We start from the raw sequence: 12,233 nt of genomic DNA on the forward strand, positions 1-12,233 counted from the left end.
CCAGACCAGAGCAGGGATATGGAAGTCCACTGGACCATTCCTCCCATCTTGATGGGACTAGAGTGTGTCTGTACAAAGCCTTTTGGTCCTTATTCCCTTGTCCCTATAGGGCATAGCAGGTTGAAGCAAACTCTTGTACCAAGATTGGCCTAGAAGCACATAGGAAGACCCCACATGGTCACATGAAGGCCTCAGGTAGCAGGGTAACAAGATGGTGCCCTTGTGTTGAGAGCTCAGTTGTCTCTGATTGTCCTTGAGCACTGTCCTCTGGGTAGCTACTCCCAAATTCCCTCTCTGATGAGCTTTCTCCAACCCTGCTCAGGTGACCTGCCAGGACACGACTCCAGTCATCATCCGCAGGGCCTTAGATGCACACTTGCTCCAGCAGGAGGATCCAGAAAACTTTGAGCTTCTGCAAATTGTCTCGAACCATCAGAGTAAGTGGAACCATCAGAGGGTAGGGAACAGTGAGTCACAGTGGGCTCAAGAAAACTGGGAGCCATAACACAGTGTGCGTCCACCAAGTGCCCAGGAAGAGTATGGTGGGACTTGTGTATAAAACAAAGTGTAATGATGGGGCATAAATCTGCAGGTCCTTCATGTTCCCCAGGGGCTGTGGACCTGCCTATCATGTGTTCTTTCCTTGGCCTGAGGAGGCATTGCAAAGCTATTATCCACGAGGGGCCAAGAAGAGAGGCTTCTTTGTCTTGTGTCAAAGAAGACAGACAACCACAGGGTGCCTACTTTGGCAGCCTTTCCTGACCTAGATGAGTACATGAGAAAAGCAGTTCAATGAAGAATCATTTCTGGCTTCCAATCTTTCTATTCATTGCAAACTGAGTCCACTTAGGACCAGAGGCCATTTCTAGAGAGAAGTGTGTGGTAGAATAGAACACTTCACGGCTTGTAAACTCTTCTTAGAGAGAGAGAGAGAGGGACAGAGAGAGAGAGAGAGAGAGAGAGAGAGAAGAGAAGAGAAAGTCAGGGAGAAAGAGAGAGAGAGGGAGAGAGAGAGAGAGAGAAAGAAGAAGAAGGAGGAGGAGGAGAAGGAGGAGGAGGAGGAGGAGAAAAATGAAAATAAATTGAAGGAGGAGACAATGAATAAGAAGGTCAAGATGACTATAAAAAGAAGCATGAGGAGAAGATGAAGAAGAACAAGAACAAGAAGTATCACAATAAATTGATTAAAATGTGAATGAGAATTATACTCATGAGGAGGAAATGCAGAAATGGGGAACTCAAGAGATGGCACAGCCCTGTTGTGGACATCCTCCACCCACGCTCAACACACCTCCAAACCATACCCCTCAAATTAGTGTAGCCCTGTATGAGTGGATGAATCCACTGGCAAGGTGGAGGCACCCACCATCAAGTGCTTTTCCCCAAACCCACATGTGATCATTGCTGCAGTGGGTAGAAAACCATTAACACATGAGTCTTTGGGGGCCAATCCAGATACAAAGTCTAGCTGTTTCTCTTTGGTGGGTCCAACGTGAACTAAGAGGTTCTGGGGTGCAAGGGGCTATTTCCTTGAAAGGTGATCCTGTAGTGGACTTCCTGTGCATAGAGGGTCCTCAGGGAGGAATCAGTGGGGAGTCTTTGGTGGAACAGTAGCTGGATTCGGGGGCTCTCAGGTCTGTGTGTGAGACCTGAGCTGGCAGAGGCTCTCAGTTGTGGGGGATGTTGGGTAGTGTATTCCTTGAGTGTCACCTACCACGCCTCTGCCCCTGCCTCTCCAGAGCTGAGGATCCCTGCTGATGGGAAGGTATATTATGCCCTGGATGCCAGCGTGGATTACAACTTTCTGCTTCAGGAAACAGCTGCCAGCAAGTCGTTCAAGGTCAAGCCAAAGGAGGTAAACAGCCACCTTCTTCAGTCTTTACTCCTGGTGCCACTCCACATCCTCCAAGGGGACAAGAACCTCAGGTTCTGGATGGATGTTATAGAATGCCCATAGAGCCAACTGCCAGGCTGGGTGGGGTGCAGTTGCTGGGCTTTGCTGATGTTGTCATCCCCCACAGTTCTTGGAGCCTTCTGTGGCAGTGGCATCCGGGATCCCAGCAGCTGTGAGCAGCAGCTCTGCAGTGGCTGCAGGATCATTGCCCCAGGCCACCCAAAGCAATGAGTGCTGCATGAGGAAAGTCATCAATAGCAGCTCCTCCCTGCTTCACTCCAGCGAGCAGGTGGAAGACAGCCGCTTTGTTCACATCCTCCTAGAGGGACAGAGCCTGAGGGAGACAAAGCACATCCTGGTAAGCCCGACAGCAGGGCTGCCTCCTGGGTGTCCACACAGTGGAAGGCAGGAGACACAGCCAACCCCGGGGCTGTGGTGGGAAATAAAGAAGAGAGAGGTCCATCTTAAGGGCTTGACCTGAGGAGGGAGAGCATCAGCATGCCCAGCTCCAGCGGTGAGTGGGCCTGTGTATTGTGGGTATTGCAGGCCAGAAGTGCAGACGGAAGTGCTGTGGGCAGATGAAGTCAGAGAAATGTCCAGGGTGCAGGCTGCAGTGTCTAGAACTTGGTATTCTCAATGAGTGAGGTTGGAGCAGAGGAGGTGGCAGTGACTTGTCACATGTGGAGGAGGGGATGTGTTCCTGGTGGCAGGGAAGAGAACCTCCTTAACATGACTAGGTGTGGGAATTTGGGGTTGGGATCACCTGGGGGTCATGCCAAAGCTTCGGAATGTCAACCTTTGCATGTATGTAAATACGGAGCTAAAGGGGTTCTTGGCAGAATTTCTGTGGATGTGCAGTAGACACGCTAATGCTGCATGTGTCCAGCTGCAGAGGAGACATGTCCAGTGCCTGCCAGTGCTGAGTCAAGTACATCATTACAACCAGACCCGCACCGAGCTTCCAGAGGCCAGGGCCTCTCCAGGCTATCATGAAGCACTCAAGTGCACACTCTTGTATCTGAGTCTGTTTTGTGTAGTGGCAGTCAGGACCAAAATTTTCAGTGCATCTGCCTCTTCCACCCAGAAAGGCAGCCTGCATCCCAGAGCACACTTGGTGCGCAGATCCCTGGCCCATTGCTCTCATCTCAGTGAGTTGAGAGTGTGTCTGTGCATAGGCAGTTTGGTCCTTTGACCTGAGTGGAATGTGACTCCCCAGGGGGAGGGGAGATGGCAGGTACAGGCTGATATTTGTACCAGGATTGTTCTAGTAGCACATTGCAAGAACCCAGGGGGGGTATATGGAGGCCACACTCAGGTAGCAGGATAACAAGATTGTGCCCTTGTCTATGTAGCTGAGATTTCTCCTGAATGTTTGACCACAGTCTTCTGGGTAACTCCTCTAAAACCCATTCTCTGATGACATTTGTCCTACCCTGATCTAGGTGGCCTGTCAGGAGACGGTGATGAGCCTCATCCGCAAGGCCTTGGATGAAAATTTGTTGCAGCATGAGGATGTGGACAACTTTGAGCTGCTGACAATGATGTCTGAGAATGAGAGTAAGTTGGACAATCAGACAGTGGGGAGAAATGATCCACAGTGGGCTCAGGATAACTCACAGCCAAGAGAAAGTGGGCCTTGGCCCCAAAATACCAAAGTGTGGTGGGCCTGGTGCAGGAAACCAACTGCAGTGGTGGGCGTGTCCAAGGTGGAGGTGCTCAATGAGGCCCCAGGGGGCTGCTGGACCTCCCTAAATGTGTTCTGCCCTGGACCTGGTCTGGCAATGCAAAGCTAATATCGATGAGGGGCAAGGCAGAGAGAGGCTCAATCGATCATCAGTTTGGTTTATGGCTCACTGATAATGATGCCTTCAAATGAAGAGGAGGAGAACATGGGTCCTGATTGGATCAGCATTGCTATGGACGGAAGCAGCACAGGTCCCAATCCATGGCCAGGATATGAGAAGTCCTGCCTACTCACAAGAATGTCAGGATTGCAGCAACTGGGAACAGGACCTAGTGAAGAGGAAGTCAAGGCCAGGGGACAGCCTGTTTGGGTTCTTTTTGGAACAATTCCAAGTCCTCTGTGCCTGGGTGCCCATCTCATGAAGGTATCAGAATGGCCAGGTTATTATTCCTTCCAGCAATAAAGAAGGGCATCTGAAGAACAGAGGCCACAATGCTGAGCTATCCAAAATGCCAGTGCTCTTTCCTTTCTTGTAGCCCAACACTCCTAGCCTCCACCATCCCAGCCTGTCCACAATAGAACCCACCATCTTTGGGGCACGTAAGTGAGTTTTCCCATTTTCACACACCGCCTCATTTGGGTTGACTCTGTCTTACACATGAGGAAGACTGTGGTGCAAGGAGCTGGGCAAGGGGCAGTGTCTGCGAATCTCAGGGACTTGGGAGGCAGCGCAGGAGGGTGGGGATTTCCAAACAGCCTCAGAAACTTAGGGAGACCCTGTACCCAAGTCAAAAGGCCTGGGAATGGTCTCAGTGCTTAAGTGCCTCTGGTTTTATCCCTGGTACGAAAATAAGCCAGTCAATAAGGAATTACCAAACTGAGAATCTACGAAGGTGATTTCAGAAACAGACACTTTCAACCCAAGCATCAGTTGAGAGCAGGCTCCAGACCAGGGGAGGTTTGTGTGTAACAGACATCAAAATGGAGGACTACCGGGGGCCTGGAACCCACTAGGTGTGATGGCATCTATGCCTTATGGCAGGAGGGTGGCAGTGATGCTGACCCTCACCTAGATTTTGGAAACCTTGTTTTCATTGGGGAAGCTTTATGGAGGTGGAATCTATTTTAGCAATCCTGGTCCAGATGAGGTGCTGACTGCCACAGGTAGAAGCCTATCCAGAATGCGGTGTCTGTTATTCAGTCTTTCCTGACTGTGACAATGACAAAGAAAGGAAGTCACTTGTCTTTGGTCTTGGTTTCACTCCGGGCCATTGATTGAGAACTGATTTCATCTTGGGGTTCTGAACAGAGGCTGCATCTGGGCAGAAGAGTGATAGATTTGAACTCCTCAGAGGACGCCCCACCATTGCCAGAGAAAGAAGGAGAAGGAGGAGGAGGAGAAAGAGGACACTCCTGAGTGGGGAGAGGATCACACGATGAAGAGCAGGAGGAAGAAGAAGAAAAAGAAGGAGGTGAACAGAAGGAAGGGTGGAGGGAGATACACAAGAAGAACAACAAGAAGGAATCATGTAAGAACAAGAAAAAGACCCAGAAAGAACTACAAGATGATGCAGGACAGAAAGAAGAGCCAGAAGTAGAACAAGAACCAGAATAAAAGTACCAAGCAGACAGCTCATGATGAGAAACAAGGGGGAGGAGAGCGAACCTAGAAAACAGTAGAGTTCTCCAGGGCACCATCCTGCTGAAGTCCTCCCATGTCCATGCCCAACACAACTCTGATGGATACCACCTCTCCGCGTATTCATCCGTGAGTGGATTCATCAAGGGCAAGTGGATGAATTCACCCATCATCCAATGCTTTCCTGAATGCCCATGTGTGAGCATGGCTGCCCTGGGGAGAAAGGCCTAAGCACAGGAGCCTTTGCCAATCCTGATTCAAAGCCTAGCAGTGTCTCTTTGGCAGATCCAACCTGCACTGAGAAGTTCTGAGGCCCAAGGTGCTGTTTCCATTGTCAGGTGCTCTTTTGGTTTAGAATCCTGTGCATCATCTTCTCCAGGGAAGAATCACTGAGGGAGTCTTTGGTGGCACTGTAGCTGGATAGGAGGGCTCTCCAATCCAGTGCAGGTTCGCCCTGGCGGAGACTCTCAGGGGTTGGGGGTGTTTTGTGGTATAATTCTTGAGTGCCACCTAACAATTCTCTCCACTTGGCTCTGCAGAAATCAAGGTCCCTGACCACTCACTCATGTGTATGTCCATGAATCCGCAAATAAAATATTTCATCGTGAGGAAACGCCCCCAGGTCAAGGGAAAGGAGGTAAACACCTACCTTATTCAAGCTGTACTTGTGCTGCCATTCCACTCCCACCTGAGGAAATAAGAAGCCTCAGCACCTGGACATATGTGCTAGAAGCCCAATGAGCCAACTGACAGGCTGGGGTGGCTTTCTGTTTCTGGGTTTGCTGATGTTCCATCTCCCACAGTTCTCAGAATCAACCTGCAAGTCCTCCAGGCCACTTTACCACAAGAAGGTGGGAGACACCTGCTTAATTCGTGTTCACCTGGAAACACAAAGTCCAAAGCTGGCCAAGACTGTCCTGGTAAGCCTGGAAGCAGGGGTGTCCCCTGGTGCTTACACCTGGGTGGGGAACAGACACTGGTCCAATACCATGGACTACTCATGCCCTCTTGAATTTGGAGCTTCTGGATGATCAGGAGGATAGATGGGAATCAAGAAGGGAGAGGTCAGTGTGAAGGGTTAGAGCTGAGATGAGGGAGAGCAGCAGCTTGTCCACCGCCATGTCTGAGGGAGTCTGTGTGTCAGATGGCAGCATGCAGTCCAGAAGAGCAGAGGCAGGTATGGGTGACAGATGAGAATAGGACAGGACCTAGGTTGCAGGTTCCCCTATGGGATGCTGACCTCTATGGAGGAGGACAGCAGTGTGAGGTTCTGCGTGTTCCTTGAACAAGGAGCTGAGAGGGTCTCTCTGCAGAGTCGATATGGTTGTGGAGCAAGCACACCAAATGTCCAGGTAACCCAATGACCACCCTTGCCGGATGAGGTGCCCTCCTGCACCCCAGCCAGCACTGAGCCTCTGGAGGCCAGGATCTCTCGTGGCTATCTTTCAGCACTCCTGTGTGTGGTCATGTTCCTGGGTCTGTTTTTGGCCCTGGCAATCCAGACCAAAGCCTCTAGGTTTTGTGCCTAGGCCATTCCCAATGCCGCCTGCATCCTCGGGCAGACCTGGGATCTTGGTGGCTATTGTCCCATTCCTCCAAACTTGTGGGATGAGATTGCATCTGTATGCAGGTAGTGGGGTCCTCTCACTTTGAGAGGAGTCAGCTCCACAAAGAGCAATGTCAGGCCCAGGAAGTCCTATGTACAAGGATTGGGCTAGTAGCCTATGGGAAGAGCCCACGCGATGAGCAGGAGGTCAGCCTCAGGTAGTAGGGTCATGGATGTTGCCCTTGTATTTAGAGTGGGGGTGCCTCCAGAATGCCCCTGCCCACTGTCCTTGAGTAGTCACTTCAAGGCCCATTTCCTGAAGGCCTGTCTCCCATGCTGCTCCAGGTGACCTGCCACGATAGGGCTCCTGTCGTCATCCGCAGGGCCCTCGAGCTACACTTGCTTGATCAGGAGAAACCGGAGGAATATGAGCTGGGCCAAATCATCTCTCACCGTCAGAGTAAGTGGGACAATCAGGTGGCAGAGAGCAAGGGTCAGGATGTGGACTCAGGTCAACTCTTAGCACCAAAGAGTAGTCTCTGACCCCCAAGAACACTCCAACAGGTATGTTGGGTTCGTGCACAAAGCCAACTGCACTTCTGCTGGTGGAAGGTCTCGAGGTCCAATGATATACCCCAGTGGATATTGTGGCTCCCCACCAGGTGCCCTCCCCTGGACATGAACAGGCATCCAAAGTTGACATCATTGAGGAGTGAGGAGGAAAGCCTCTTTCCAGGAGCAGTATGCTTCATGGTCTGGGATAGGAGTGGTTTCAGAGGAACATGGGAATGCATGGGCTAAAGATGGAACTCGCATTTTGTGGACTGAAGCAGTACTATTGAAAGCCTTCTGTGTGATCAGAAAACCACTGCCTGGGCAGAGCATTGCCAGGATTCTAGCAAGCAGTAACAGGATGAAATTGGGAAGAAAACACAGCCTGGGAGACAGCCTGAATCATCTATTTTTGCATAAATTCCATGGTCTTCTGCATCTGAGTCCACTTGCCAAGGAGTGATCACAATAGCCAGGTTATGACCCCTAACTAAAGTCAGATGAGGGCTTGCTGAGCACGTCAGCCACAAAGCTCATCTGATAATAATGCCAGTGCTTTTTTGTTGGTTGGTTGGTTGGTTTTTGTGAGCCAAACACCACAGCAGCCATTATCCCAGCCTATGTATGCTGAAGATCACCATCCCTATTAGTTCTAGGATCAATTGTCTCCTATCTGAATGTACTGTTATGTTAGTAGAGGAAGTCTGTATGGGGCCTTTGTAGCCTTAGAAATTCATAGCAGAGATCCCCACATCCAACCCAGAAGGGATGGAGAATAGGCTCTAGGTTAGAGGAGGGCGACAGGAAACACGTGTTCTGAGGAAGGAGAAGCAGGCTGTTGTATTCCCCCACTTGGGGTCATGGCACCACTGGACCATACACCATGTTGGAGGGAAGCATTCCCTTTGCTGGTCTTTGGAACCATTGTTCTCAGTAGGGCAGCATTTGGAGTGTGGCCTCCATTCTTGGAGTCTGGTCCACATGGAGGCGGGCTCCACCAATGCAGAAGCATGGCTCTAATGTGGTATCCGTGCTGGTCAGCCTGTCCTCACTGTGGCCATACTTGAGGAAAATAACTCAGAAGAGGAATCCTAGGCCTTTTCTCCAGGTTTCATAGCTTTCTCTTTGGTTGTGCACTGAGGCTGTCCATAACGCTTTAGTGTGTGGCAGTGGAGAGCTCCTCAGCCCTTGCCAAACAGGGAGAGAGAGAACGAGGCTGGGAGAGAGGTAGAAGAGGGAAAGACAGAGAGGAGAAGGAGGACCTCTACTTGGAGAGGATGAGGATACAGTGGAGCCAACAGGAACAAGGTACTATTGCCCAGGGCGCAACCCTGTTTAGGTCTTCCTCCAACCATACCCAACCTTTCTTCCAGTCCCTCCCACCTCCCAGTAGTGTATTCATCTTGAATGGGAATTTCATGATGACATCAGAGCACTCACCATCCAATGCTTCCCTCCAAACCCACCTATGAAGATGGCTCCTGTGGGGTCTGAATCTTCGGCACAGGAGCCTTGTGTGGGAGATTTCAGATGTAAATCTAGTGGAGTGCTTTGGCAGATGCAAGAGGACCTGGGATGTTCTGGAGTCCAAAACCTTTGGTAGGAACAGACATTAGGTCTGTTGAAGTGCTCTGCCTAGTTTTTCCTCAGGGAGGACTATGGAGGCTGTCTTTGTTGGTATTGGTGCTGAATTGGAGAGCTCTCAGGTGTGTGGCTCAGGTTGTTTCTGGCACAGGCTCTCAGATGTTGGGGTATCCTAGGGAGCACCTCCTGAGTGCCACCTTCTTTTTGTACACCCCTCTCTCCCCAGAGCTGAGAATTCCAGCGCAGGCCAACATATTTTATGCAAAGAACCCTCACACAAAATCCAACTTCGTGCTGAGGAAAAGGAGCCTCTCCCAAAACAATGATGAGTGGATCCAGCCTCAACCTCCCTCTCGTCCTGCAAAGAAGGCTCCAGCCCTCCTGAGGATGCTTGCAAAACCATTCTGCTGCTGTGTGCCTGGGCGGGGCTGAGGCAGCCCAGGAATATTTACATTGATTACTATTTGCTTGGAAAGTTTGAACCTATAGTTTGCCATTGTCCTTGACCTTGTTTAGTAACACAGTTGTTACTCTATCCTGTATTTGTTTCCATTAATATGTTATTATTTTAAAACATATTTGTTTTGTTACCTGATCTACTCTGATGATTTGTGTATACTAAATGCAGCAGTGATTCCTAAAGGACACATCCAAACCAGCAGGAAGGAATGTTTCATTCTATCAGCAAGAATTTTGGTTTTTAGGTGTTTGGCAGATGGCATTATCTGAGTCAGTTTTCCAATGGGGGCAATGAAGTATCATGGTACAAACACAAACAAAGACACACAAACACACACTAGAGCACACACACACACTAGAGTTCACACACACTCACACAAGCACACATACTCACTGAGATAGACAGATGGAGTTGGTCTCTGCTGAAATACTTTGGAGACGTGGTTCTGATTTCTCCCATTTTGGAGTATTCTAATTGCATAAGGTATCTTGCAAATGAATCCCTTGTCTGAAGAAGACATGCATGTGTACTTCACATGCCACTTTCCACATAACCCCAAGGTCATGTCATGTAATATTTTTCACGCAGCTGTGTTTTGACTGTGAACCATCCCATGAGGTCAGCTGTAGAATTTTCCACTGGTAGCATCACAATGGGGATCTACTCTTTGGATTTGGTGATATTTCCAATTTTCTTGATTCAGATTGAGAATATATATATATATATATATATATATATATATATATATATATATATATATATATGGTTTTTGATCAAAATTCTGCATTTGATGATAATGAATGCCATGCATCTAGGAATCTTTAGACTGTCGACAATGAATGGATGCCTATTGCCTGGACTGGTCTGCAAAATCCTGTAGCATCTGAGCATGTGTGAGGGCTGTACAGGTCTTGCAAAAAGTCCAGGTCAGATGATCCTGCACAAAGCTTAGCTCCTAGTAGTTCCACAACAGTGTAAGGGGCAAGGAGAAACTCTCTTCCACACAGAAGTTAGGAAGCTACCTTATGAAGGTGATCATAGGTACGGGATCCTCTTGCTAGGACCCTTTTTCTATTGGGCCAGGACTGTGTTCTGAATGTGCTTGCTGAGAAGAGCTTGGAGTTTTCTAACTGAAGCAGTTCGTGCAAGCTGCTTCCACTTGCAGGAACAAAGTGTGTTCTCGTTGAGCACTTGGGGCTGTCCCTGGTTGAACTAGAGTGTCAGAAGCACTTGTAATGATTGGCATTCACGGTTTCACATTGAAGCCTCTGTGCCATCTGTCAGCCACTGATGGCTGCAAGTGGGGAATGGAAGCCATTTGCTGCAAGCAGTTTCAACTTGCAGGACTAACTTTGTTGTAAGTGGGCACATGGTGGTTTTTTCTGTGTGAGCTAGAAGAAAGCAAAACTGCTTCTTCCAGGTGACAGGCATGCTTTCACATTGAAGACTCTGTGCCATTGATCCAAAACAGTTCACTCATGTGGGCACCTGCACTTCAAGTGTATGTTGTAAACGAGTGTGACAAATGGATGTCAATGAGACTTTGGAGAACTGATCTTCTCAGCTGGTCCTCTTTCCTCCTGCAAGTGGGTGATGCTAGATTCAAGAGATGTCTTTCTGGCACCCTTTGTGTTTCATGCCTGAACTGTGCTCTGAATGTGCTCACATGTCCTAGGTTCTGATCTAACTGTCCATTGAGCAGTCAGAACACGTGCTACTTCACATTCCTTACAGGAGACCAACCTATTCTCTGCCAAGATGAATACAAATCCCTGGTCACAGGAGAATGGAAGCATATTTCCCACAACAACATGCATCAGGAAACATTGGGTTTTCAATAAAAAACCAGGGACACCCTTTTGAAAAATCACTTAACCCCTGAAAAGGCGCCTGCCATTCTCCTTGCTGTGGGGGGGCGGTGTATTTGAGTCAATTTTTAAACACCTCTTCACAGTTGAGAACATCACTGCACACACACACACAAAATAACAATTACAATTATTATTAATATTATTATTATTTAAAAAAATCACTGCAGAAAGGCTTGGAGTAGGGAAGCAGCTCAGGACTGGACACCCGGGAAGCAGAGAGAGAGCTCCCCTCACCAGGACAGAGTAGCAACCCCAGGGGCAGTCCCTAGAGACCCACCTCCTCCAGCCACACCCTACTGCCTACAGTTACCACCCAGTTGGTCCCCACCAGGGGTTCAATGCACTAATTAGGTTAAGGCTCTCCTCACTTGCACTGTCTCACACAGGAACTTCTGAGGGACACCAACAAACCATCCCATCTGTGAAGCGGCAAACCTTTGTCCCTCACCCTTTCTCACAGGACTTTTCCCCAAGCTGTCAGCCCTCAGGCCTTCTGCAGTTTCACGGATTGGAAATCTCACTTTTATATGTTGCATCCAACTGAACACCTGCTCTACAGGGAGTCAGGTATTTCTGGTCCTATATACACTGGACAGAGAGATGTTGAGGTCCTACTAGGTGTCAGGTACTGTTCAACATTCTGGGATACAGCACAGACCTGGCCTTGGCCTCCCAGAGTCTGTCATTTAGCTACTACTTTATGTGTAGCCTGAGATTAAGGAAGCTTGGAGTGGGGAAGGTAGGGGTGTGTGTGTGTATGTGTGAATATTGTCAGCATTCACAGATTACATTTAACTAAATAGTGTTGGGAGCATCAAAGGCAAATAAAATAAAATCTCTCCCCCAGGGCAAAAGAGAGGAGATAGGGTACATTCTCAAATTTTAGTAATTTTATAGGTTACTTCCAATACACTGTTATGAGGGAATTTTCTATGGGTCTCTTTGGTTCTACCCCTCATAAAAGAAGTCTGTGTTTGTTGTAGAGGGGTTTTTAAATAATATA

At 48.8% G+C, this 12,233-nt stretch overlaps 2 long non-coding RNA genes across 2 annotated transcripts; both read left to right on the forward strand.

The window, feature by feature from the left end:
* The first annotated feature begins 232 nt into the window (after positions 1-232).
* Positions 233-2,104, forward strand: LOC143637898 (uncharacterized). The gene is made up of 3 exons (XR_013154518.1): positions 233-437; positions 1,740-1,855; positions 2,022-2,104. It is a non-coding gene; the product is annotated as an uncharacterized LOC143637898 (long non-coding RNA).
* A 1,281-nt stretch (positions 2,105-3,385) lies between these two features.
* On the forward strand, positions 3,386-6,100 carry LOC143380033 (uncharacterized). The gene is made up of 3 exons (XR_013154509.1): positions 3,386-3,451; positions 5,757-5,854; positions 6,021-6,100. It is a non-coding gene; the product is annotated as an uncharacterized LOC143380033 (long non-coding RNA).
* Positions 6,101-12,233: the final 6,133 nt, after the last annotated feature.

This window comes from Callospermophilus lateralis, chromosome 14, assembly GCF_048772815.1.
Source record: "Callospermophilus lateralis isolate mCalLat2 chromosome 14, mCalLat2.hap1, whole genome shotgun sequence".
Lineage (NCBI taxonomy): Eukaryota > Metazoa > Chordata > Mammalia > Rodentia > Sciuridae > Callospermophilus > Callospermophilus lateralis.